Source organism: Saimiri boliviensis, chromosome 8 (genome assembly GCF_048565385.1).
Source record: "Saimiri boliviensis isolate mSaiBol1 chromosome 8, mSaiBol1.pri, whole genome shotgun sequence".
Lineage (NCBI taxonomy): Eukaryota > Metazoa > Chordata > Mammalia > Primates > Cebidae > Saimiri > Saimiri boliviensis.
This window is the reverse complement of record NC_133456.1, coordinates 113,918,968-113,944,564: the sequence shown is the minus strand read 5'-3', so window position 1 is coordinate 113,944,564 and position 25,597 is coordinate 113,918,968. Positions and strand designations below refer to the sequence as shown.

General features: G+C 41.1%; 1 long non-coding RNA gene across 1 annotated transcript in view; it reads right to left on the bottom strand.

Annotated features, from left to right (window-relative positions):
- The window catches only part of LOC141585460 (uncharacterized), a 35,194-nt gene extending 11,268 nt beyond the window's left edge, over positions 1-23,926 (bottom strand). Inside the window, exons 1-2 of the long non-coding RNA XR_012518980.1 lie at positions 23,502-23,926; positions 20,572-20,721 (exon numbers count right to left, since the gene is read on the bottom strand). This is a non-coding gene — a long non-coding RNA (uncharacterized LOC141585460). The remainder of the gene's footprint in view (positions 1-20,571; positions 20,722-23,501) is intronic.
- Positions 23,927-25,597: the final 1,671 nt, after the last annotated feature.

Below are 25,597 nucleotides of genomic sequence, written 5' to 3'. Positions count from 1 at the left end.
TAAGGTGAAAGGGTCACTTGAGCCCGAGTTTGAGGCTGTGATTGCATTCACTCTAGTCTGGGCAACAGAGAAAGACCATGTCTAATAAAAGTTTTTATTTTAAAAGAAAGAAACCTGCACAGTGAGGTGGTCCATCAGAGCCACACAACTCTGTCAACACAAACCAGCCTACTTAAATCTCTTATTCTCCATATGTCAGACCCAGCATGGAAAGACATTCCAAGATGGGGGAAAATTGAAGCAAACATGGAGCCACACAGATGGGGAAGAGACAGCAGGGACGCGAGGCAAGACCTTTGCCCCATTGGCCAGATGGTAATTTCCAGGAACAGAAAGATCTGATTTGCAGAAGAGAGTGAGGAAATAACCTCTTAAATGTGGGAATTGAAGATAATAAAAGAGATGTTAAGTCATCCGCACTCATAGAAATGCAGTTCAGTGAAACCGTTCAGATCAAGGGCCATGCCAATTACAGTGGCTCACACCTATAACCGCAGCAACTCAGGAGGCCAAGGTAGATTTGCTTAAGTCTAGAAGTTCAAGGCTGCAGGGAACTATGACCACATCACTGCACTCCAGCCCGGGTGACAGGGCAAGACCCCCAATTCAAAACAAAAAGATCGAGGGCTCTGAAATTCCTATCAAGGTTCAGCCACTACTGACCTCTATAACCTTGTGCAAGAGACTCAGCATCTCCTGGCTGCATGTTCTCATCTGCAAAGCATGAGAAACAATAGGAACAATCTCCTAGGGACATTGTAAGAATCAGAACAGCAGGCAAAGTGTGGGTGGGCAAAGTGTTTAGCACAACTAGTGACCCCCTTAAATCCTCAATCAGGACAAGGAATGACCCCTTACATCATCAGTAAAGGGGCATAGGGAAGGAAGAACAGAGTCATCTTTCACCTGAAATTCTTCCTTTTAAATGGGAAACAGTACATACCTTTCTGGGTTATTGATTATGATTTCTATGTTTTCAGACCCCAAATTCAGAACAAGTGCTTTCTGAAGTTCACACTACTTCTGAAACAATGAAACAAAGCATTTTGAATAAACACGACTCAGACAAGTCAGAACATATGGTCGTCATGATGTGTGTCTGTGTTGGACTATCCCTGGAAAGAACAGGGAGCACTAAGGATTTAACAGCAAATGAATTACTCACAATCACATGAAAATATATAGACTGAGAAACAGTCTTGCACTGAATGCCATCAGTGCCTTAAATTTAACTACTGGGTCTGACCTCTTGTGAACAGACAGATTTTCATTGTTTGTCTTACCTGCCTAACACAAGGCAACAGGATATAACACAAGCCAGTCACTTATTTTGAAGAAAACAATAATGAAAAATTGCTATCATAATTGTTCCAGAAGGGGTGGCCCACTGCAACAGAATTCCCGGCTTTCTAGGTCACCCATTTTGCTCGGAGAGGTGGTGACCTTTACTGCATTTTGGAAAGAACAAAAGTGTCCGCAGTGCCAATTCTCAGACGTTATAAAAAAACAAACAAAAACACTGGAAATAGTTTGTCAAGAGAAAAACACACCATGACATACAAATTTGTAGACAAAGTTTTCACTAAGGTTTAATATTATTCTGAAAATATTTCAAGGGTTTCTTTTAAAATGTATGTTTGGCAGGATTCCTTTTCCTTGATGTGTGGGGAGGCTGAGCTCTGTGCTCACCGACAAGGAAAGAGAGGGAAAAGTGCACTCTTCAACTTTCAGAACACAATAATAAAGTGTCGTGCGCTAAATAAATATTGAAACTAATTTTCACACTGAGAAATATACCTGTAATACCTAAGTAGGGTGGAGAAGGAAATGAAAGGGCCCCATTTATCAGCTTCGACACAATGCATACAAATCCTCAGGCTCACCAGATGAATCTTTGTGCAGACTGTGTCACTTGGGTGTTAGTATGGAGACGAGAGAGAGTGATTTCCAAAGAATAGGTACAGCCTTTGCAGCCTAAATTGAGTGGAATAAGATCTCAGTGAAAAGCATGTACAGTCAGTAATAGCCAGGGCCGGCCATCGATGGCTTCTTAGAGGAGAACCCAGCGGTGAGTAAGAAGCAGAGAACGTTTCTTGCTGGGTGTAGTGGCTCACACCTGTATTCACAGCACTTTCGGAGGCTGAAGCAGGCAGATCACAAGGTCAAGAGATCGAGGCCATCCTGATCAACATGGTGAAACCCTGTCTCTACTAAAAATGCAAAAAATTAGCTGGACTTAGTGATGCATGCCTGTAGTCCCAGAGTCCCAGCTACTCGGGAGGCTGAGGCAGGAGAATTGCTTGAACCCGGGAGGTGGAGGTTGCAGTGAGCCGAGATCATGCCACTACACTGCAGCCTAGCCACAGAGCAAGACTCCATTTCAAAAAAAAAGAAAAGAAAAGAAAAGAAAAGAAAAGAAAAGAAAAGAAAAGAAAAAAGAAAAGAAAAGAACATTCTTAATTTCACAGACTGTGTTCCAGCCAGCTATTGGCTGTGGAATTACATTCAGAACTAAAGTAGGTCACAGAATTGTTAATGAGAACACAGGAACTTCAGGGTTCTACAGATCCATGCTTCAGTTTTCTCTTTTGGAAAACAAGAGGGCTCGTAATTGCTCAGCTCAGAGGATTTTCGGAGGGACTGGATGAGTGAATCTGTACAAAGCATTCGGAGTAGTGGCCGGCGCAGTGTGGGAGGCTCTGCAGGGTGAGCTCTCCGTTTGAGCTCATGTTTTTCGTTGCCACCCTCGTTGCTGTTCTTCACCGTGTTGGTCTTCACTTCTCCCAGCCTCCTCTCTGCAGAGGGCTCGGTGAGAGCCACAGCCAGAGGCTCCCTGACTTCCTTTCACCAAAGTGTAATCATTTGGAGTATTGTCACAGGGTTGACTACTTTATATTTTGGTCAAGTAAAGGCATTGAAAACTAAAACCTTACCATCTAATAGGGCAGAAGAACATATCTGAGAATAAAGAACAATTCTTTAAATCAATTTAACTTCATGAAAAACTCAAATGTTCTTTTTCTTGTCTTGCAACAGACCAGTGAAAATCTGCTGTGAGCTGCCAGAGACTCACAGCCCCACAGTTAGGAAGGACTTTCTGTTCTGTAGAATAGAGCGACTCGTAGGCAGGCTCTGAAGCGACATCGTTGGTGTCACCTGGGAGCCTGTCTTTGTGGAATCATGTGGGCGTGCTTACACGTTAATCATGGTGGTTTCACTGGTGTGTGAAAACATCCAAACTCATCAACCTATACACATTAAATGTGTGCAGTTTTTAAAAATAAGAATTATACCTCAATAAAACTGTAAAGAACAAGAGGAATAACAATGAAATAAAACAAGCGTAGGTTAAGCCTAATTTTGCCTATTTGTATTTCTTTCTAAAAAGATTTTACATGACAAAGGTATTTTTATAGTCTGGGTTTCTGAAGGGTCATTCACCCCAGGATGTTTAAAATTTGATGAATTGAGAAACCAGGCCCAAAATAATCCAGAAAGCTAAGAAAGAGATAAGAACTAGGAGTTAATCACGACACACTTTAAACAATCTCTAGTCTTCGTTTATCCATTATTGCCAATTTGGATTACTTCATTTTTGATTTCCTTAAGTGAGTAAAGTCTTATAAGGCTTCAGAGGAACTACCTGGGGCTACATCATCAATGCAGCTGCTGTTGCCTCTGCCCCACTTATGGCACCCACAGCCCAGAAAGTTCCGCCGCCAAAAACGAAGCCATCTCTACTAAGGCAAAGGAAACTCCCCATGGGGTGGGGGTTGGGTGAGTATGAAGGGAAAGAGACTGTAATTCTGCTGACATGTATTGGAACTAGTAGTGACTTTTGTCTGCGTTTACCCCCAAGTTTAATTTTTTTCTCATGCACACTTCAGTATGTGTGTGCAGAAGGAGGCACGTGGGTTTAATGGTACAGCAGGCTGAGTTTGCCACTTCTAGCTTTCCAACCTTGAAGAGGTACACTGGCCCTTCTGAATCTCAGTTTCCTTGTGTGGCAAATCGAGGATAATAAAAATACCTGTGTTGGAAAACGAGAGGGCTCATAAGTGCTCACCTCAGAGGATTTGCAAGGGGTCTGCAAAGTGCATAGCCCATCACTTAGCCTGGTGAATGTTCAATAATAATCCTAGAAAACATAAGGTCACTTTTCAAAATAGCTAGGGTCCTTTTATTTCTTCAAGGCCAACTTTGTGTAGACTACATTAGGACATATAAGTAAACTGAAAACCACAATGAGGAATGAGAGGTAAACTTGGTCATAAATGCCAGGGTGTACGAGAAGGCTTTACAAGAGCTGTGTCATCAGCAGGAAGGATCTGCCATAACCGAGTTGATGAAGAAACCTAGCTATCATCATGGAAGTCAAGAAGGCTTAGTTAGGAATCCATACTGATGTAGCAAGACACTGATTGTGGTAGTTTCTACAAAACGGCTCTGAAATGCTTCTTGCTTTACACCCTCCATTCCAACCCCCAGATGCCTACCATGGAAACTGCTGCTTTCCACCATCATTTGTAGCACCTGGATCATCAGAAGCTATCATTTCTGAAAAGGAGCCTACATGTATCTCCATTGAGTTCGGAAAATTTCTGGTGAAGAAGTTTATCAATGTTGTCACCAGTCTACCGTAGCACCTTCAAGCAAATTCTCAGGCCGATAGGGTGGGGTAGATTATTCAGGAGCCCTAACGTTGGAGGGGACTGGCTAGCAAGACTCACCAAACTCTTATCACACACTTTGTTAGCAGCAAGGAATCAGCATGTTGAAATGCTGTGATGATTTATGACTCACCTTCACAGCCTCCATTTAGACCTTGAGAAACACTTCCAAACAGTGCAGGAATGATTTCTGAAGGATGGTCTGGCTATACTTGTTTTTGTTCATGTCTACCAAGAGTCTTTTGCAAGCAGCATTGCATTTGATATTGAACAAGAATTCCCTGTGTTCCTCAAGTTCCTATGAGTAAACAGAACCTCCAGAGCATTGTCAGGGGAACCCACAGAAAAGGTCCCCAGAGTGGTACCATTAGAAGGAACTCTTCTAGAACCACCTGATATGGACTATTGATCTGCTTCTCCCGAGAATGCTGTCAAGGCCACGAAACAAACAAAAAGAACTCTTTTATTTCTAGCCACAACAACTGCAGTGGTAGAACTACCTGACATATACACACCCACTGGAAAATACTTCGTGATTTGTCCCGTTAAAAGATTTCACTTCTTACGTTGTTTAAGTGTGCCCAGCTGCGCCACTTCCTCTCACAGTATTTTTATGGTTTCATATAACCATCCCCTGTCACAAAGGTGTTGCTCAAATTTCAGTACAGGCATTCATGTGAGTAAAACACAGAAAGAAGATTGCCAATCCTCCTGTACGCTTCAGGCATCAGCACCTTGAGAGAAGAGCTCATTAACAAGAAGAGAGGAAAATCCAATTTTCAATGTGCAGTCTTTCGGCTGCAAATGTTGATAGCAATTTCAGTCATTAGTCTCTTTCATAAGTGCTAAAATCATTATGGTAACAGAATGGCCAACAGGCGCCTCATCTCATGCTCATTCTTGCAACTGCTACCTAAGCCTGATGATTTCTCTTTCAAAATAATTGGCTACAGGAGTAGATATGCTGGCTATGAGGAAAGATGGGACCCTGTACATGCACTCTTTAACCTGAGCCAAGAAAGAGCCTGGGTTATTGTTCTTTTCTGTGAGGATCAAGGAATATGGTTTTTTGTTTGTTTCTGCAGCATAGAATCCCCATTGGCTTTTTTAAAAAAATTATTTGCTCACAAAGGGAAGAAACAGGGTAGGAGCAAACAACTTTTTGTTTCTTATTTTTGGTTGGCAACACCTCTCTAATGCAGAGTTTGCAAGTATACAGGCCTGCCTGTGAGAGCCAATATCATGTGGTGGTGAAGTGTGGGTTTTTAGGGTCAGCCAGCCCCAGGTTTGGGTTCGGGTTCTCCCCACAATGGCTGCAAGTTCTTGGGCAAGTGATTATTAGCTTCTGTACCTCCCTTTTCTGAACTGTGAAATTAGTATACAGTAGGCCCTGATTTATAATTTTGTCGTGAAGATTCAATAAGTTATGCGTAGCAGCTGGTACATGACACGCACTCAATAAACAGCAGCTTTTATCACTGTTATATTTGTAGCAGCTTCCGCTGTTCCTGCGGCAACAGCTGCTCCTTGCAGAAATCTATTGCTTCTCTGATCTCTATCGGGGTCTTCTCAGCCAACACCTCTAGAGGGCAGCAATGTGCAGTGACCTGGGACGCTCCCTAAGGGGAACTGAAGTCTGCTAAGCTCTTCCGGGAAGTTTACTAGGAGTTTTGATTTGTTCTGTTTGAGATACCAAGACAAACAAACCTGGATGACACAATCAATGTCATGGCCTTGGGGAAATAGGTGGTACTCCAACAACAAAAATGTAACATTAACAAGAAGATAATTGAGTACCATAATTGAGGGGCTTCTCTACAACAAGTATGATACCTACATCATCAGCAATCCCCACAATAATCATGCAAAGCTGACATGCTAACCCTCATTTTACAGGTGTAGACACTGAGATTCATAGACGGGAAGGAATTTTATTTTCATAAGGATATTCTCGATGCCAAAAAAGACTGGAACGTGGCCAGGCACAGTGGCTCATGCCTGTAATCCCAGAACTTTGGGAGGCCCAGGTGGGTGGATCCCCTGAGATCAGGAGTTCGAGACCAGCCTGGTCTAACGTGATGAAACCACATTGTTACTAAAAAGAAATACAAAAATTAACCGGGCGTGGTGGTGGGTGCCTGTAATCCCAGCTACTAGGAAGGCCGAGGCAGGAGTGTCACTTGAACCTGGGGGGCAGAGGTTGCAGTGAGCCGAGATTGCATCATTGCACTACAGCCTGGGCAACAGAGCAAGACTGTCTCCAGGAAAAAAAAAAAAAAAAAGAGATTGGCATGTATGTCTGTCTGATTTAAAAATTCATGTTCTTTCTGTTCCACTTCATTGGCAGTAGAGTTCAGTTGTCTTATGTTAAGTTGCACCGCAGTGACAAGCACCCCTAAACCCTGGTGGCCTGAAATCACAGAGGGTTATCCTCACTCATGCTGTGTGTCAGCTGTGGGTTGGATCCAGCTCTGCTCTGTGTGCTCTTGATTCCAGGAGCCAGCTGGAAGAGCAGCCACATCTGAGACTCAACTATTCTCATGGCAGAGAGAAAATACCCATGAGGGAGCCCCCTGCTGACTCTTGGTCAAGTCTTTTATTCATTCAGTCCTTTAAAAAGACATTTATTAAGCAACTATATGTATTAGTCATAATCCCTCCTATTATATAGCTTACAGTCTTGTGCAAATAATCAACTTGTTAAAACTATAAGGGTATAATTACAAATTAAGGTAAGTACATTCAAAGAATGTAACACTGAATCATGAGAATGCATCATGGAAGAATTTCATCTAGTCTTGGTGGGCAGGGAAATAGCATCAAAGAAGACTTCTCCAGAGAGATGTCCTCTGAACTAAGATCTAAACGATGTATAAGAATTAACTATGCAAAGGAAGCAATGAAGATGTGGCAGGGAGAGCTTGATTCATTCAGGGCACTGGAAAAGAACAGGCAGTGTCATGGGAGTAAAGTGAACAGGAAGTGGTGGGAAATGGTGTTGGGGAAGTCTTCTAGACCAAGGCTCTTGGCATCTTCCCATATACGTGGGAAGCTGTTAAAGATTTTAAGTCATTTAATAATATTTACTTTCCTAGATGGGGAAGCATATTACCTTCTAGGTCAGCCAACCTTGTAAGTAGTGATGAATTGATTACTAAAAGTGGACTCTAATAATGGCATCTGATGGAGACATTTGATCAGGCAGTGTTGATACTTCTTCAGCAGAATTACTGAGTCATTGTGAAGAAATATATGTACTGCTGGGATAAGGCTGTCTTCCTCACATAGCTTTATAGAGAAGTGAGAATGTGAAAGACCATTTGAACAAGGTTGAAATGTAGATGGTTTCATCAATTATCTGACGGAACTCCAATCCCTTCTTTTCAGAGTTGGATCACAGTGTATATAAAACCGTGCCCTGTGAAGAGGTAATTTTTGTCATTGAGTCACACACCTGCTGTTCTTTCTAGGAGCCAATTGGCTCCATGAGACTAGAGTAAAAAAGATACATGCTACCAGTTTGATATTGGGAATTTTGTGAAGTCTAATCTAAAAATCAGGCTTCACACTTTCCCCCACTCCAAACTCACTCCTACTATGACCCATGATTCCACCTGATAAAGACTAGAGAGATAAACAGAAAGGTAATCCCATTCTTTTTCCAAATACCAACACATGGACCCTTCCTTGAATTTATCTGTTTGTAGGGTAAGGCGATCACTTCCCTTAACCTTACAAAGCAGCTGTTCCAAGACATTAATTGCCCTGTCATTTATGTGCCTCAAAATGGTGCCATTTGACAGTGGCACACGCTTAAATTTGCTTGCTGTGTCATATTTTATTCCACTGGTTACCAATTTGCAGCAGGTTTTCTAGATGCGTTTCAAGGGTTTGTAATACCCGAGTGCTGTTAAAAAGTTCCCTTTAAGAGAATCTCTGCTATTCATCATCGTTAACCAGCCCCTTCTCAATCAATACACTACCCTCACTGTGTAGAGGAGTCTTGAGAATTTACATCAACTTGTAGTTGCTAATCCCAAGCTTCAGTCTTGCCATCAGCAGAGAAGTAAATGCATAACATATACATCATGTTTCTTTGCATTAATTATGAAAAATGACTCATGCTCACAAGCAATCGTTTGGAATCAAGTCATGCTTCCTGTTCAAACCATCATGTGTTCACTCAGCTTTGTCAGCCAATGATAGAGCAACTTTCAGGGTTTTATTCTGTTAGCTGACAGCCATACGAAGTTTCCAGATAAACTAGCAGACCTTACTTGAATGGATTTTTCACATTTCTTTCTTTCTTTGGATTCAGAAGGAGAATGGCCTTACCATGACTTGCTTTGAGGGCCAGTTTGAACTATACTTTATTGGGACTACAAATGTCCACTACCATGAAATTCAGCAGACCTAAAACCTCAGTCAGAGGGTAAGGGACTAGAGAAAGACTTTGCTGACTGATAAGCAAAACTTAGATCTGTGTCAGGGAAACAGATGGCATCACCACAGTCAAAACCTCCCCTCTCTAATCACTCATCTGTGTAAATATACAAGAGTCAGTGGCAGCAGACAGCTTCGCAGAATTTACAGATGGAGAAACTCAAGGAGAAGGTTCGATAATGTGTTTGACGTCCCACACTGACAGGGTTTAATGCTAGGACTATCACCTAGGAGTCTGTGTACCAAACTCATTCCTTAGTTACCTACATTCTCTGAGCTTTAATTTCTTCATCTCAAATATAAAAGCAGTAAAACTAAACCTACTGATAACCTGACAAGAAGTAAAGACAAGATTCAGTAAAAGCCCCAGCAGAGCATGTGGTTCACCATGAGCAACCAAGCCACATTAAATCCCTTCCATTCATTATTTTTTTAAAAAAGTATTCATATCACACATCTTCCAGAACAGGTGCAGTCTGGAGTGATATTGCTTGCTTCAATTATACCAAATTTAGAAAAGAAGTCAAATGGCCATATTTGAAAAGGAAGCATTTTAAAGGAATAATGACCCAAACTGGAGAAAGGAGAAATGAAATAGTAAAAATGTCTATGTGAGAACTATAAACTTTCAAAATGCTCGCCCAGGTGGCGGGATTTACTATCAAAGTAGAAAATAGGTGGTTTTCAGCACATGCTCTCAAAGTGTGGATATATTTTATTTGAAAATTACACATACACACATGTACAAGTTACTTGTAAAGTGTATGTATATACTTGCAGTACTAGACCCATATATATCATATGTATGTTATCCCATGCAACTATCTGTATTTATATGCAAATATCCCATATCCATTACAAAATATACACAGATGGAAATTTGAAAGGGATGAGCTAAAATTTTAATAATGATATATTCTTGCAGATATGAAATTGTAATCTCACTAAAAGTGATTACTACTAATATTTTAGGGAGCATAATGGAATTGAATATATATCATTTAAAAATTGGTTAAATGCTCTATAATTTAGGAGTTTACAGATCTGTGTCTAAATATAATTCAGACTATTTCCCTATGTGGATTTAGTGGCTGTTGAAATTCAGGCAGAGACAAATCATCTTTGATTGTTCCCCAAATCTTAGTTTTTAGTCCCCTCCATTCAGCATACAAATGTTAGTTGAATTCAGCTACTACCATTCCCCCCCTCAGATGCCAATCAATTGTTTTTATTTGCTAATCAGAAGCTGCTGCATTTTAATATTTTTGACAAATGGGCTTGAAACTTCTGACACTCTTATGCTTAAATTTTTCAAACTGGCTAGAAATTGGTTTCCAAGTTTTTGAGTGTGAAAACATGAAAGTTGCTGTAAGCAATTCACTTAAACTATTTTCCTCAAAAACGTCACACGATAGAAACCTTTCCCAAGATTCATTTTCAAAACATTCTCTTTATAGCATGAGATTCTTATAAAAAGTCATTATTTTTCCCCACACTGTTAGTTACATTTACCAAAAAGGGTAAATTAAATGCATTTATTACTGCTAGGCAGCACACGCTGACAGCCACTTTTCATCACAGAAAAGGTCAGCAATTTGGAGCTCTTGACTTTTACAAAAGAAAAAAAAAAGTGCAACTCAACCCCCCATTCACAAATCTCCTAACACTGCCACAAGATGAGTAGCAAACTCAGTGTCACAGAACAATGTCCATGGTCACCCTTTATCTTTTCATAGAGTCTGTTAAAGATCTACTATTTAAGAGGCCAACATCTGCAAAAAACCACTTACCCAGGCCAGAATAAAGTGATTCACACCCCAATTTTCAGAAAGCAAGCAGAGGAGGGATGGGGCCAGGCAGAACTCCCAATAGATAGTGCAGAAGCCATTGTGTCATGTGGCCATCTGCTGTGCAGATTGATGTACATTTGTACATTAAGTATTGTCCAGAGACTGGGGGTGGGGACAGTGGCTTGTGGCTGTCATCTCAGCACTTTGGGGGACTGAGACAGGAAGATTGTTTGAGACCAGGAATCAAGATCAGCCTGGGCAACACAGTGAGACCCCATCTGTACAAAAAATTTAAAAAAAAAAAAGGTTTTGATAGGTTTTGTCAGTATTATTGTTCAGCTGAAATAATTTTTTAATTCCTACCTTTTTTTTTTTTTTTTCTATTGAGACGGAGTCTCTCTGTCGCCCAGGCTGAAGTGCGGCAGTGCAATCTCAGCTCACTGCAACCTCCACCTCCTGGGTCAAGCGATTCTCCTGCCTCAGCCTCCCCAGTAGCTGGGAGTACAGGCATGTACCACCATGCCTGCATTTTTTCTTTTTTTGTATTTTTAGTAAACACAAGTTTCACCATGTTGGCTAGGCTGGTCTCTAACTCCTGACCTCAGATGATCCAGCCACCTTGGTCTACCAAAGTGCTGGGATTACAGATGTGAGCCACTACACCCAGGGTAATTCCCATCTCGATTTCACTGTTGACCCCATGATCATTCAGGAGCATGTTATTTAATTTCCATGTATTTGCCTGGTTTTGAGGGTTCTCTGTGGAGTTGGTTTCCAATTTTATTCCATTGTGTTCTGAGAGACTATTTGACATAATTTTGATTTTCTTAAATTTACTAAGACTTGTTTTGTGGCCTCCAAGATATGATCTATCTTGGAGAATGTTTCATGTGCTGATGAGTAGAATCTATATTCTGCTGATGGGTAGAATGCTCTTGCTCTGTAAATACATGTTAAGTCCATTTGTTGTAGGGTATAGTTTAAGTCCATTGTTTCTCTGCTGACTTTCTGTCTTGATGATCTGTCTAGTGCTATCAGTGGGGTATTAAAGTCCTCCACTATGATTGTGTTGTCATCTGTCTCATTTCTCAGGTCAAGCGTAATTGTTTTATACATTTGGGAGCTCCAGTATTGGGTGTATATATATATTTAGAATTGTGGTATTTTCCTGTTGGACTAGTCCTTTTATCATTATAATGTCCCTCTTTGTCTTTTTTCCCTGCTGTTGCTTTAAAGTTTGTTTTGTCTGATATAAGAACAGCTATTCCTGCTCGGTTTTGGTGTCCATTTGGATGGGAACCCCTTTACTTTAAGTTTTTGTGAGTCCTTATGTGTTAGGTGAGTCTCCCTGAAGACAGCAGAAACTTGGTTGGTGGATCTTATCCATTCTGCCATTCTGTATCTTTTAAGTAGAGCATTTAGGTCATTTACATTTAATGTTAGTATTGAGGTGTGAGGCACTAGTCTATTCATCATGCTATTTATTGCCCGAATATCTTGTATTTTTTCATTGTATTATTGTTATATAGGTCCTGTGAAATTTATACTTTAAGGAGGTTCTATTTTGGTATATTTCAAGGATTTGTTTCAAGATTTAGTGTTCCTTTTAGCGGTTCTTGTAGTGCTGACTTGTTAATGGTAGACTCTCTCAGCATTTGTTGTCTGGAAAAGACTGTATCTTTCCTTCATTTATGAAGTTTAGTTTCACTGGATACAAAATTCTTGACTAATCATTGTTTTGTTTAAGAAGGCTAAAAATAGGACCCCAATCCCTGCTAGCTTGCAGGGCTTCTGCTGAGAAATCTGCTGTTAATAGGACAGGTTTTCCTTAATATGTTGCCTGCTCGTGCCTCCCAGCTCTTAAGATTCTTTCCTTTGTCTTGACTTTAGATAACCTGATGACGATGTGCCTAGTTGATGGTCTTTTTGGGAGGAGTTTCCCAGATGTTCTTTGAGCTTCTTGCATTTGGATGTCTAGATTTCTATCTAGCAAGGCTAGGGAAGTTTTCCTCAACTGTCTCCTCAAATATGTTTTCCAAACTTTTAGATTTTTCTTCCTCAGAAACACCATTCTTAGGTTTCAACATTTAACATAGTTCCAAACTTCCTGGAGGCTTTGCTCATTTTTTTAAAATTCTTTTTTCTTTGTCTTTGATGAATTGGGTTAATTTGAAAGCCTTGTCTTTAAGCTCTGAAAACTCTTCTGCTTGTTCAATTCTGTTGCTGAGACATTTTAGTGCATTTTGCATTTCTCTAAGTGTGTCCTTCATTTCCAGAAGTTGTGACTGTTTTTTATTCATGCTACCTATTTTCCTGAAGAATTTTCTTTTCACATCCTGTACCATGTTTTTGATTTCTTTAAGTTGGACTTCACTTTTTCCTGGTGCCTCCTTGATTAGCTTAATAACCTTCTGAATTATTTTTCTGGCAATTCGGAGACTTCATCTTGGTTTGGATCCATTGATAGTGAGCTGGTATGATCTCTTGGGGGTACTAAAGAAATTTGTTTCGTCATATTACCACAACCGTTTTTCTGGTTCCTTCTAATTTGGGTAGACTTTGTCAGAGGGAAGATCTAGGATTCAAGGGCTGGTGTTCAGATTCCTTTGTCCCACAGGGTGCCCCCTTGATGTTGGGTTCTCCGCCTTCCCCTAGGAATGAGGTTTCCTGAAACCTGAACTGTAGTGATTGCCTTTGCTCTTCTGGGTCTACCCACCCAGTGGAGCTACCAGGTTCCAGGCCGGAACTGGGGAGTGTCTGCAAAGAGTCCTGCGGTGTGACCTGTCTTCAGGCCTTGCTGCTGTCCATACTAGCACTCGCTCTTGTGGAGGCAGCATGGGAGTGAAGTGGGGTCTGTGAGGGCCTTGGATGTGTTTTTGTGTAGTGCCCGGGTTTTGTGTTGGTTGGCCTTTAGCCAGGAGGCGCAGCTTTCAAGAGCTCATCAGTGGCCATCCTTTAGGGAAAATGCAAACTTGCCCTTGGGACACCAGGTTAAGTATTCGGATTTCTCCTCTCTGGCATTGGGCAGGGCCATAGAGCTCCCTAGAAATTAGGACCTTTGTCTTTGGCTACAAGGGCAGGTAGAGAAAGACCACCAGGTGGGGGCAGGGATAGGTGTGTTTGGGCTCAGCCTCTCCTTGGGCAGGGCTTTCTGGGGCTGCTGTTAGGGATGGGGGTGTGGTTTCCAGTCCATTGATGGCTGCCTCTGCTGAGTCATACAGGTCACCAGGGAAGTTGGGGAAAGCCAGCAGTCACAGGCCTCACCCCACTCGCACTCAGCCCACAGTCCTAAAGGCCGATCTCTCTCCCATCGCATCCCCCAATAGCACTGAGTCTATTTCCAGGCAGCAGGTGATCAGGGCTGAAAACTCTCCCCAGACCATGAGCCTCCCCATTGAGAAAGCAAGCAGACACGCAGTCTTTTGTCATCTCAGCAGTGATTCAGTTCCTTCAAAGGGCCTGTGGATTCTCTCGGCTTTCTTAGTGTATTCCTGAGGTCGTTCTTGGAGCAAAAGTTGACGATGTGAGTCTTCACACACTGCGCTGTCCATCCAAAACTGCCCCGTCCATCCAAAACGGAATCACAGCTTTTCAGCGAATATCCAGTAAAACTTTGAAAACTTCTGTCTCACTTTCAAAAGGTCAGAGTGTAATTTTTTTTTAATGAATTGTTCCAATAAAGTAGCAGCTGTGGAGAATGAAGACCTTTTTCTACGCCCGCTAAACTGTGCCTCATATAAAAGCAAAGGTCTCTTGAACTAATGAATAGCTGTTAAAAATCTGTGCAGAGAATTATGTCCAAATGGGAACTGCAAGCTGATCTTGCCTCCTACTCACCACCTCAATCCTAGTGTCTGCCTGCGTGTGTCTTTAAGGTAGAATGATTTATATACATCTGGGTATATACCCAGTAATGGCATTGCCAGGTCAAATGGGGTAGTTTTAGCTCTTTGAGGAATCACCATGCTGCTTTCCACAAGGGTTGAACTAATTTATACTCCCACTAACAATGTAGATGCATTCCCTTTTCTCCACAACCTCACCAGCACCTGTTATTTTTTGACTTTTTAACAATAGCCATTCTGATCAGTTGGAAGATTTCTTTTAGACAAGGAATTCTCTGTGTGCTGTTTGTCCCTAGTTAACCCAGCGTGTCCATGCAAAGAACCACCATGTTCCTGAGTAACTCTCAACATCTCCTGTTCCTCTTTACCCAGCCTTCAATGTCAACACTGATTCCAGCTCTTTCTCTCCGTCTGTTCTCCACATGTTGGCATTTAATGGTGATATTCTTTCCATGACACCCTAAGACCGCTCTAGAATCTAAGGACCATTTATCCTGTGCTTACAGTTGTAGCTAAAGGACATTCTATGTAAGGACATTCTGTGACATTCACTCTGATCACCACCCCACTCTCCTATGAAATAAAGACCCCCTTGGGCCCCTTTGGTGGGATTCTATGGCCCAGCAGGATGGCACCACAGAGGGTTTTACTATGTTTTCCCATGAAAATATCATTTGTGCAGTGTTTATTTATAGCTAACCTCCCTTTCAAAGTGTGAGGATCTACATATTATAATAAGAACCACTTTATAAGTCAAGAAGCAAAAACAGAATCACAGCTTTTCAGCAAATATCCAATAAAACTTTGAAAACTTCTGTCCCATTTTCAAAAGGTCAGAGTGTAATTTTTTTAAATAAATTGTTCCAATAAAGTAGCAGCTATGGAGAATGAATACCTTTTTCTATGCCCACTAAACTGTGTTTCATATAAAAGCAAAGGTCTCTTGAACTAATGAATAGCTGTTAAAGTTAAAGATCTGTGCAGAGAATAATGTGTAGGTGCAGTTCAGAGAGTTCTGGAATTATAGCTACACTATAATTGAACTCAGGGGTTACAAAAAGAGCTTTGAAGACCAATGATCTCTGTTTACTCATAGAACAATAAAAGTTTGTTAAAACCTATTTCCAATCATTCACTCTTCTTCCCTCTGAACTAAAATTCCTTCCAACACAGTCCAGGATTTGTGGTGTGGGCAGCCTTCAGCCCAGATGCCAACTCCTTGAGCAACAAGCCCAGATTTGACAGGGGGGTTTATGTTTTAGGACTGAAGATCAGATTAGACAGTCAGAAATCCCAATCCTTCCTCCACCCCATTAATTCACTTTATAATAAAATACAGTTCCCCTTTCTATCCATTTGGTCATCCATAAAATGTAGGCATGTGTCGGCCTCACTGGTCACCGCTCATTTCTTTTGATATTGACCAATAAACCTCTATGCTTCTTACCACCCGGGGCCCACTCATTCAACAATTTCCAATCTGTGATCACAAATGTGTTCAAACTCATAGAAGACATAGCAAAAATGCAGTGTACTTTATCAACTCTTTAACCAATTGCCAAGAACACACAGCCTTGTGCAAGGGAAACCATTTGTATAATTGACGGCATTTTGCTTACAGTGGTTTTGCGAATATTTGAGAAAAAAATTAAAATAAGAAGTGATTCTAGTGGCTCCTGAAAACTGACTACCAAAGATTCTGCTCAGGGTCAATATTCATTCAGTGTGCTCATTTAATAACTATTCTCCTTCCTGTGCATCATCATCTAATAAGTTATACATAAATAAATTGAGGGTAAAAAAATCACTTCCCAAAACTTAGATTTAAACGTCTCTAACTCAACTATTTATTAACCACCTACACTTTATTATATAAGTCATTCTAAGAGGGTAAAGCTGAAATGCTCTGTTATAGTGTTGAGGACACTAGGAATAAGAGACACTGTGTCTCATAGCACAGAATTTTGGAACTGGAACGAGACCATCTAGTTTAAACTCCTTTCCACAGTGAGAAAACTAAAGCATGGAGAGGTGATTAAGACATTCTCAGGGTCAGCCAGTAGTGATGGTGTCAAGATGGGGACCCCGTTTCACTGAGACTGTGACCCGTTCCTTTTACCACAGTGCTTTCTGACAGGCTGTTACACACACATTCTTAAGTGACCTAAAATTATTTCCCTTGAGTTTTTCTATCACCAAGTGAATTCATTAAAAACGATACCAAGGCAATAGAAAACCTATCATGTCCACCTCCTACACACACGATAAAAAGCAAATCTCATCCTCCCCTGTTTATAATTGGGAGTTCATTCTTCTAGTTCCCAATCTTACAGAACAATTTCTGGCTCCTGACAAGTTTGACATAAATCCTGGAGCAAGTAATTGACACAGTGTGCTACAAGGATCAGAGAACTCGGTGGGATAATGGACAGTGCACCCACTGAGGGCAATGTGACTCATACATTTAATCTGCCAAGGAGGCTTGCAGCGTGGCACAGTTCCATTCTGTTAAATGACTTTCTCCTCCTCCTTAAAGCCCCGCTCAGTGACGGTGCTTCCTGGGCAGCAGTTTTCTGACCACATCATGATTTCACGATAATCCATTTCATGTCATAGCAACATAATTGGGGGGGAGGTGAGGTGGGGGGATAGTTCTTAGTCACACCAATTTCTCCTTATTTTTTCTTCTAGGAAGATAGAAAATTTCAGGTAGTATCTATCCAGCCACGACTGATATGATTTTAAATGACATGTGAATTTTTTGACAAGTATTTTTCTGTAATACCAGAAAATGGGAATTCTGTTTGTCAGTGCTATGGTCTGAATGTTTGTGCCCCCCCCACCCCAAGTTCACGTGTTGAACTCTGACTTCAAAGGGCTAGGATTAGGGCGTAAGGTAGTAGGGACATTTGCCGGGGGTGATTAGGTCTTGGGGGCAGAGGCCTCTTGAATGGATTAGAGCCTTTATAGAAGAGGTCCAGAAAGCTCTCCTGCCTCTCCTATCATGTGAGGATCCAGCGAGGGGACAGCTCTATGAACCAGGAAGCAGACTCTCGAAGATACAGAATCCGCCGGTGCCTTGACCTTGGACTCCCCACCTTCCAGAACCATGAAAAATCAATGTCTGCTGATTATAAGCCACTTAGCTTATGATATTTTGTTCTAGAAGCTCTAGTAGACTAAGACAGCTGGTGAAAATTCGTTGAACTCCTACTATGTGCTAGGTTGTGCTGCTACAGAAATCAGAAGACATTTTTCCATGAGCTCTAGAATTTACTCTCCAAGGGAGAAAAGCTGAATCGAGTTTCTGCATAATATGGATGACAATGAGGAACAAAGGAGCAGAGAAGGAGTGTGTCTACAGGTCAGGGAGCACTCCCTTTACTAGGGAAGGCGATGTTTGAGCTAGTTTCCAACAGTCAAGGAGGGAGGGAAGACAGTGACAACGTGTGCCAAGTCATGAGGGCAGACGTCAAGCCTGCAGGAACCACGTGTTCTGAGATCACAGAGGCTGAATGAGGAACAAGGAGTCCCAGCAATTCCCTTGCAAGCCAAGTAAAAAGAGGTGAGCCCCACTTCCTCTGTAGTCTCTCTACACACAGAGCTCTTAGCCCCCAAATGCTAGCGATCACCCAGGATGTTTAGTTTGATTGCTAGAAGTAGATTTCAGAATTTCTAGGTACCTTTGAAATTCAGCTCCCAGTCACTTACACTGTACGTCTCTCTTAAGGACTGTGGGAAATTAGTTCTGGTTTTCTGAATATTGCCCTCAGGCCGAAAGCCTCTAAAGTACACTAACTGAGCACAGAAGAGAATACAAGAGGCATAATTTTCCCACTAAATGAAAAAACTCTGGGCATTATCAGCTCCTCTTAATAACAAGTGACTTCCCATTTGTCATTTGGAAAATGAAGGAACAGGAAGGAAGAGGAAAAGGAGAGATGCTTTATTGATGTTTGTTTAACTTTTAAGTTCAGGGGCATATATGCAGGTTTGTTATACAGGTAAACCTGTGTCACGGGGGTTTGTTGTACAGATTATTTTATCACCCAGGTATTAAGCCTAGTACTCATTCATTACTTTTCCTGATCCTCTCCCTCCTCTCACCTTCCACCATCCAACAGGCCCCAGTGTGTGTTGTTCCCTCTATATGTCCACGTGTTCTTATCATTTAGCTCCCACTCATAAGTAAGAATATGCAGCGTTTGCTTTTCTGTTCTTGCATGCATTTGGTCACTTAGGATAATGGCCTCCAGCTCCATCCATGTCACTGCAAATGACACGATCTCATTCTTTCTTATAGCTGCATAGTATTCCACATATGCAATGTGGTATATGTACCACATTTTGAAAAGCTTTATTATAAAAATGTCTTATTTCTTAAAACAGCTAGCCACCCAGCATTATTTGGGTGGGGGGGGGGGTTGTTTATATGTTTTGTTTTAGAATCTTTGAATTTCCCTAAAAATATAACATATTTTAAAGTTAAGTGGGTGTCGGGGAATAGGTCAAAGAATTAAAAGTTTGTGAATATTTTTTCTGAGAATACTAAAATTTTAAAATCCTCGGCCGGGGACTGTCTAAAGGAATATTTTAAAAATCCTTATCTTTTCAGAAACAGGTAAGTCTCACAACACCTTCTGGGTAGACTATTTTAGTTGAATTCAAAAGGGTCAGATCATTTTACATGGTAAATGTAGGGCATAGAAAGAATGGATAGAATTATCCATAGTAAGAATGATGGATTCTGCAGGTGGGTGTCTTTATGGGACATGAGACACAGAATAACAGCAACATTCACTTGCAAGTCTTCTTTACAATCATGCTCCCCTCTCTCTCTCTCTCTCTCTCTCTCTCTGCCTCTCTCTTTCTCTCCCTCCCTCCTTCTGGTGGGTACTGCTTCATGCCTAACTCTGGCTTAAATTTTAAAGGCAGTAATTAAGCCCTAGAAACTTCTGGTGCCAAAGCTGCTCTGCAGCACCGTTAGTGTAAATCACCATCCTCTCCCCTTGGGGCTCCTTCCCAGAGCTGTCAGAGGCAACTCCATGTTTATGGGGAGAGTCTCTCAACGCTTTATACTCATTGAGATAAAATTAAGTCAAAGAGCATTCAGTTAAAATAGCAGAGTAATTAAGTGAGCTCTACTTGGTCCCTCTAGAATAAATGATTTCTGAATTATGCTCTTTAGCATTTTTCAGAGGTGGACACTTTATTTTAATTTGCTCTTTCTACCCACATGTCTCAGTTTAATTCTGAACAGTCCACTAAACATTTATGTAAGATCCCTTCCAACAAATTGAGCATTCATTTTCATATACCTTGTATCCTTTAAAGGTTGTGTCCTGCATTCATGACTGTTAAGCATTACAAAGATTGAGTAGAGAGTGGACATCTGTGCGACATCCTAACAGTAGACATCAATGGGTTATCTTAACAGGGTCTGCTCTAGTTCTGCCACATTCTAGAAAACTCTATCATTCTGACCCATTCTGACTCTCCATTAGTCTTTGGTAACCGGCTCTGCATCTATTAGAAGGCAAATGGGGTCTCCCCGATTAAGTTTCTGGGGTCTCTTTGATGCTCATGTGTTTTGTTTTTTTGTTGTTGTTGTTTTTGAGATAGGGTCTTGAACTGCTGACCTCGGGTGATCCACCTGTCTTGGCCTCCCAAAGTGCTGGGATTATAGGCATGAGCCACCACACCCAGCCTGATGCTCATGCCTTTATCACTCATATGCTTGCCTGTGTCTAGAAATCCTTCTAGAGGGAATGTTTGGGAATTATTGCATCCTCAGCACACTTACCATCCTCTGGCACTGGATACTTGCCTGAGCATTCCAGACTTGCTTGACTACAAGGACACGGCCACTTGGTTTGCCCTGGTCTGTAAGTGTTGCCTCTGGTACAGTCTCTCAGTCTCAGCCTCTTGGTGGTCTTTGCATTCCAGAAGCTTCCTTTGGGTTGCATTCCATCTCTGTAAATGTCAAGTGACTTGTTTTTATTAGGAGATGTGTAGCCGAAAAGTGTAAGGTTCCAATTTCATTTCATATGAAGAGAAACTGAGATGTACACAAAGCTCTATAGGAAATAGTAATAAAACTGGAGTTGGCTATTGCAAGACGAAAATAAACAAGGAATGTTTGCTCACACCAGGTGTTACTTGATAGACCTGGGGATGAGCAGGTCATCGAATACAGCAATTCTCAGTTACACACATAAAGGAAAGAAGGCAATCCTCAACACTTATGAGGTTCAGACATTTCTCTACAGAGCTTTTATCCAACTTCTCACATCCTCATTGATGTGAATTGTTCCTGGTTTGAGTCCTTTCACTGTGGGGTAAAGTGGCGAGCAGTGAAATGGACAAGGCAGCAACTTAGAAGACCAGAAGAGAGTGAGCTTCCTGAGTAGTCAACAGTTGGCCAAGGATGTTGACCTCACAGTGAAGGTAGTTTTGAGAATGAGAACATGACCGGTATTTAAAACTCTCATTCCACCTGCTCTTTAGACGTCTGTAAACTCCTAAAAGAGAGATCCGTGTGCTTTACTTATGACATACTCTCATAACACTGAGCTCAGGGGCTTGCAAGTACAGAACTTTCACCAAAGTATTGTTGAATAAAGAATGAATTAATATTATCATAGCCACCAGGATTGGATTTCCATATCATATCCCAGAGACAAACACAATGAGATGCAATCTTATTAAGATAATATCAAGGTTGTGAAAATATTTCTGGCAGAGCTAAATTTTTCTATTTCTTTAGGGCCAAGATTACTATGTACAGTAATAGGATGAAAACAGATTAGGAAAATTCCCTGACATAAATAAGAGTTAGTGTTATGGTAAAACACAGAATTTTCATTGAGGTGCACAGACATTTTAAAAGATTTATGTCATGGGTTGCCACTGTATTTTGATACTTCCTGATGGCATTTTATGTAAAAATTGAACTTTGAAAGAATTTTATAATTCATTTTAAACTTAATTTTGCACATTCATTATTAACCAAGGAGGTATACAACTGTGATAAAATAGCTTGCTAACAGTAGCTACCCAGGGAGTACACAAACTGTGTTGTATTATGCAGTTGTTCTTTTGCATATTTCATTTACTCGGGGGGGAATATTATAATTTGTAATTTCCATATTGCCAGATTGTGCATTCTCTAATGATTACTCTATTTGTTTGGAATCTGTCAATTTCTGCACAATTTCATAAGACAATTTGACTTCCCAAACACTGGAAGAATCTCAGAAGGCTGCATTCCAACTGAAAATGGAAAAGACCACAGTTATTTCTCAAGAATATCAGCTCAGCATCACCATTTGTTACAGCACCTTCCAGTCTATTTCTCTTTTCTCGCCTGAAGCTTAACTATTTGATTTCATCTTGGTACAACATTTTCAAAAATGTAATTGTAAATATTATTTTAATGCTGAAATGAGAAATGTGGGTGATGCAGTTATAATAAGTTTGCTGTATGCTGCAATTGCCTTACAAATAAACCTAGATTTATGTGGGGATTAAATGCAGTCACTCTCTTGCAAAGACTCAAAACAATTTCCACAGCATTTAATATATGAACTGTAAAAACAGTTTTCAAAAATTATGAAGTCAAAGAAATTCTATTTGGTCCCTGCCTGTACATTGTCCAAACTTAACAATGTTCTCCTCAGCTCCCTTCCAGCCCAGCAACTGAAAGATTCTAAAACCATTATGCTGCTTTCCCAGTGGCCCATTTAATTTTGCCTTGCTTCATCAAGTCATTCCTCAAATAGGTTTTGCAATTAGAACCCATGTCATGTCAATCAGGAAAATTTGTTTGTTTAATTCTATCCAGTCAGCAAGTATTTATTGAATGCCTACTTGGAGCTGAGTGCTAAAAATACTCTTTTCTACAATATTCTGGGCTGCTGGCTTGCTGGATCCTTGAAGGATTATTTTTTTTCCAGGCTCCTTCTTCAAAGTCCTAGTTCTTTCAACCAGAGAGCACAGATCAAAAGGATAGCTAAGGAAACTTGTTTTCAACTTTATTTTTCTTACCCATTAGAGCTGTTATTGAGAAATTTTCATGCATTCAACATTATGCCTAGGCAATGAATATATATAGCAGAAAATAATAATGATAAATATGTAAAAATTTAGCCGCAATCTACTAGATATCTATATGCTAGTAGTGTGGCTTATTAAGATTGTGTTTTGTTCTATCTGTTTATTTTTTGGAGACAGAGTCTCACTCTGTCACCTAGGCTGGAGTGCAGTGGTGCAATCTCGGCTCACTGCAACCACCTCCCCCGCCAGGTTCACGTGATTCTCATGCCACAGCCTCCCGAGCAGTTGGGATTACAGGTATGCACCACCATGCCTGGCTAATTTTTGTATTTTTAGTAGAGACAGGGTTTTGCCATGTTGGCCAGGGTGGTCTTGAACTCCTGACCTCAGGTGATCCACCTGCATCAGCCTCCCAAAGTGCTGGGATTACAGGCATGAGCCACTGTGCCTGCCCCAAGGTTGTGTTTTATGAGGCACTATATCATAGAGGTCAAGTGCATGAACTTTGGAGCCAGACTCAAGTCCTTGGTCTGTCAGTTGCTAGCTGCTGACCATAAGCTAGTTATTTAACTTCGTTGCTCATCTGTAAAATGGGAAAAGAAATAGAGAATGCCTCATAAGGCTGTTGGAGGATTAAGTGAGATAATTCCTATAAGCCATTATGGTTAGATGACAAATCAGGATGTCTAGAGGCTTACCTGGGTCCCTAGGAGAAAGCTGGCTCCAGGGGTTCGAGTTAGCTCAGCTCCAGACGCCCCTCTTTCTGAAAAGGCCATTTCCCCAGCCAGGAAGCTTCCATTGTCACACAGTCATGCCGACATGCTGGACCCCAGAACTGCAAATATGCAGAACTGATTCTCAGTGGGACTTCCCTCTGTTCTTGAACATTGGCCAGAGTATATTGTCCACTTATGCCCTGTCTGAACTGCAGGGTAAAGAGAAGTCACAGCTGCTGTGACCTCTAAGTCCTCTTTGCTTGTAAGTTACCCCTCCCCATGAACTTTGTATATTTGTACCAGAGCCAAGGAATGCAAGTGCAAAGGTGAGGAAGGCTTTCCCAGAGGGGATGTCCCAGTTGGTTCTCAAAAGATGAGAAGGATCTTTGTAGGATATAGAGGAGTTGACCCACTGCGGCCCTTAGGCAGAGCAGAGAGCCAAAGTGGGTCGACTCCTCTTCATCCTACAAAGCCCAGCTCAAGCTTTCACATCCCTGTGACCTCCCTGGTGACCACTGAGCCCAGGCGCAGCCCCTCTCACGGAACAGGGTGTGCTCTTCTTCTCTCCTGTGCTCTCATTTGCATATTCCCCACTGTCATATTTGACAGTTGCCACCTCACTGTCTCTGAGCTAAGCTCTTCCTTTTAGAGCCTAGGGAATTCCTTAAATGTTGGGAGTATGAGTATTCATGCTCACACCCAGATCCTAGGACTTTTGCTAGTATCAGGGACTCTGTAAATATCATCGAAATACTAATCTGATGAGTTTCCTTACTGATCAAATGGGGGGGGGTTGGCCTCGTTCAGAATTTCCCAATGTGTTCACTATGTAATATTTATTATTTGCAAAGCTAATGTACTTTACATGAAAAGGGGTTCCATGATTAAATAAGTTTTGCACCTGCTGGGTTAACTTGATTAAGCAGATTTCTTTACCATGACTGCTACTATTTGGAATATGATATAGAGTATTTTCCAAACTTATCTGAACACAGAATCTTGTTTTCTTGCTGTTCTCCTAAGATGGTGATCCCAGCATATACTTTGCTAATCTCCACCTTAAAGATTCTTCTGGTACCATGTTTACCTGCTAAAGGTTCTGTTGCCAATAATTAATCTGTGATAGATTTAAATAAGCAAACTGTTAGGTAGAATGACAGTTTGGACTTTATATATGACAGCTGGACCATATCCTGTGAAAAGGATAAGAAAAAAGATTTACTGTGAATTCATTTGTATTACAAAAACTCTTTTTCATGCTTGAATCAGCTGGAAATAGCATAGAACATACTGAGGCTGGCAATAATCTCCTAATTCCCAACTACAACAAATTTTTAAAAATGTTACTCCAACTTCAATTATTCATGCTTTTTAAAATTGAGAAAAGAGGCTGGGCATGGTGGCTCACGCTTGCAATCCCAGCACTTTGGGAGGCTGAGGCAGGTGGATCACCTGAGGCCAGGAGTTCGAGATGAGCCTGGCCAACATGGTAAAACCCTGTCTCTACTAAAAATACAAAAATTAGCCAGGTGTGGTAGTGCGTGCCTGTAGTCCCAGTTACTGGGGAGACTGATGCAGGAGAATCACTTGAACCCAGGAGAGAGAGGTTGCAGTGAGCCAAGATCACGTTACTGCACTCCAGCCGACATGATACAGCAAGACCCTATATTAAAAACAACAACAACAAAAAAAAAAAACCCAAAAAACTGAGAAAAGACTTAAAGGAAAATTGGGGGAATGATCTACTCTTTTTTAAGAAGGATAAACTCTTCCACTCCCGATAATAACTAAGTCCCAGTGGCAGTACTCGGAATCCATCCGTGAAAAAAACACCTTCTTTTCTTCAGATTAAAACAAAAGTTGTGCTGAGAAGTAAGTTTTCCTTGAAATTTCAAAATCTCTTTCAGCCTCATATCCTCTGGATAGTTAGTGGACCAAGGGTGCTTTGGTCTATATGATCCACTTATAAAATCAGGCTGAGTCTGCATGAGAAAGACAAAGGTATTCATCCATTCCTGACTTATTCATTCCACTCTGCTTTTTAATTGTGAGATGATGATGACTGATGGTGATGATGA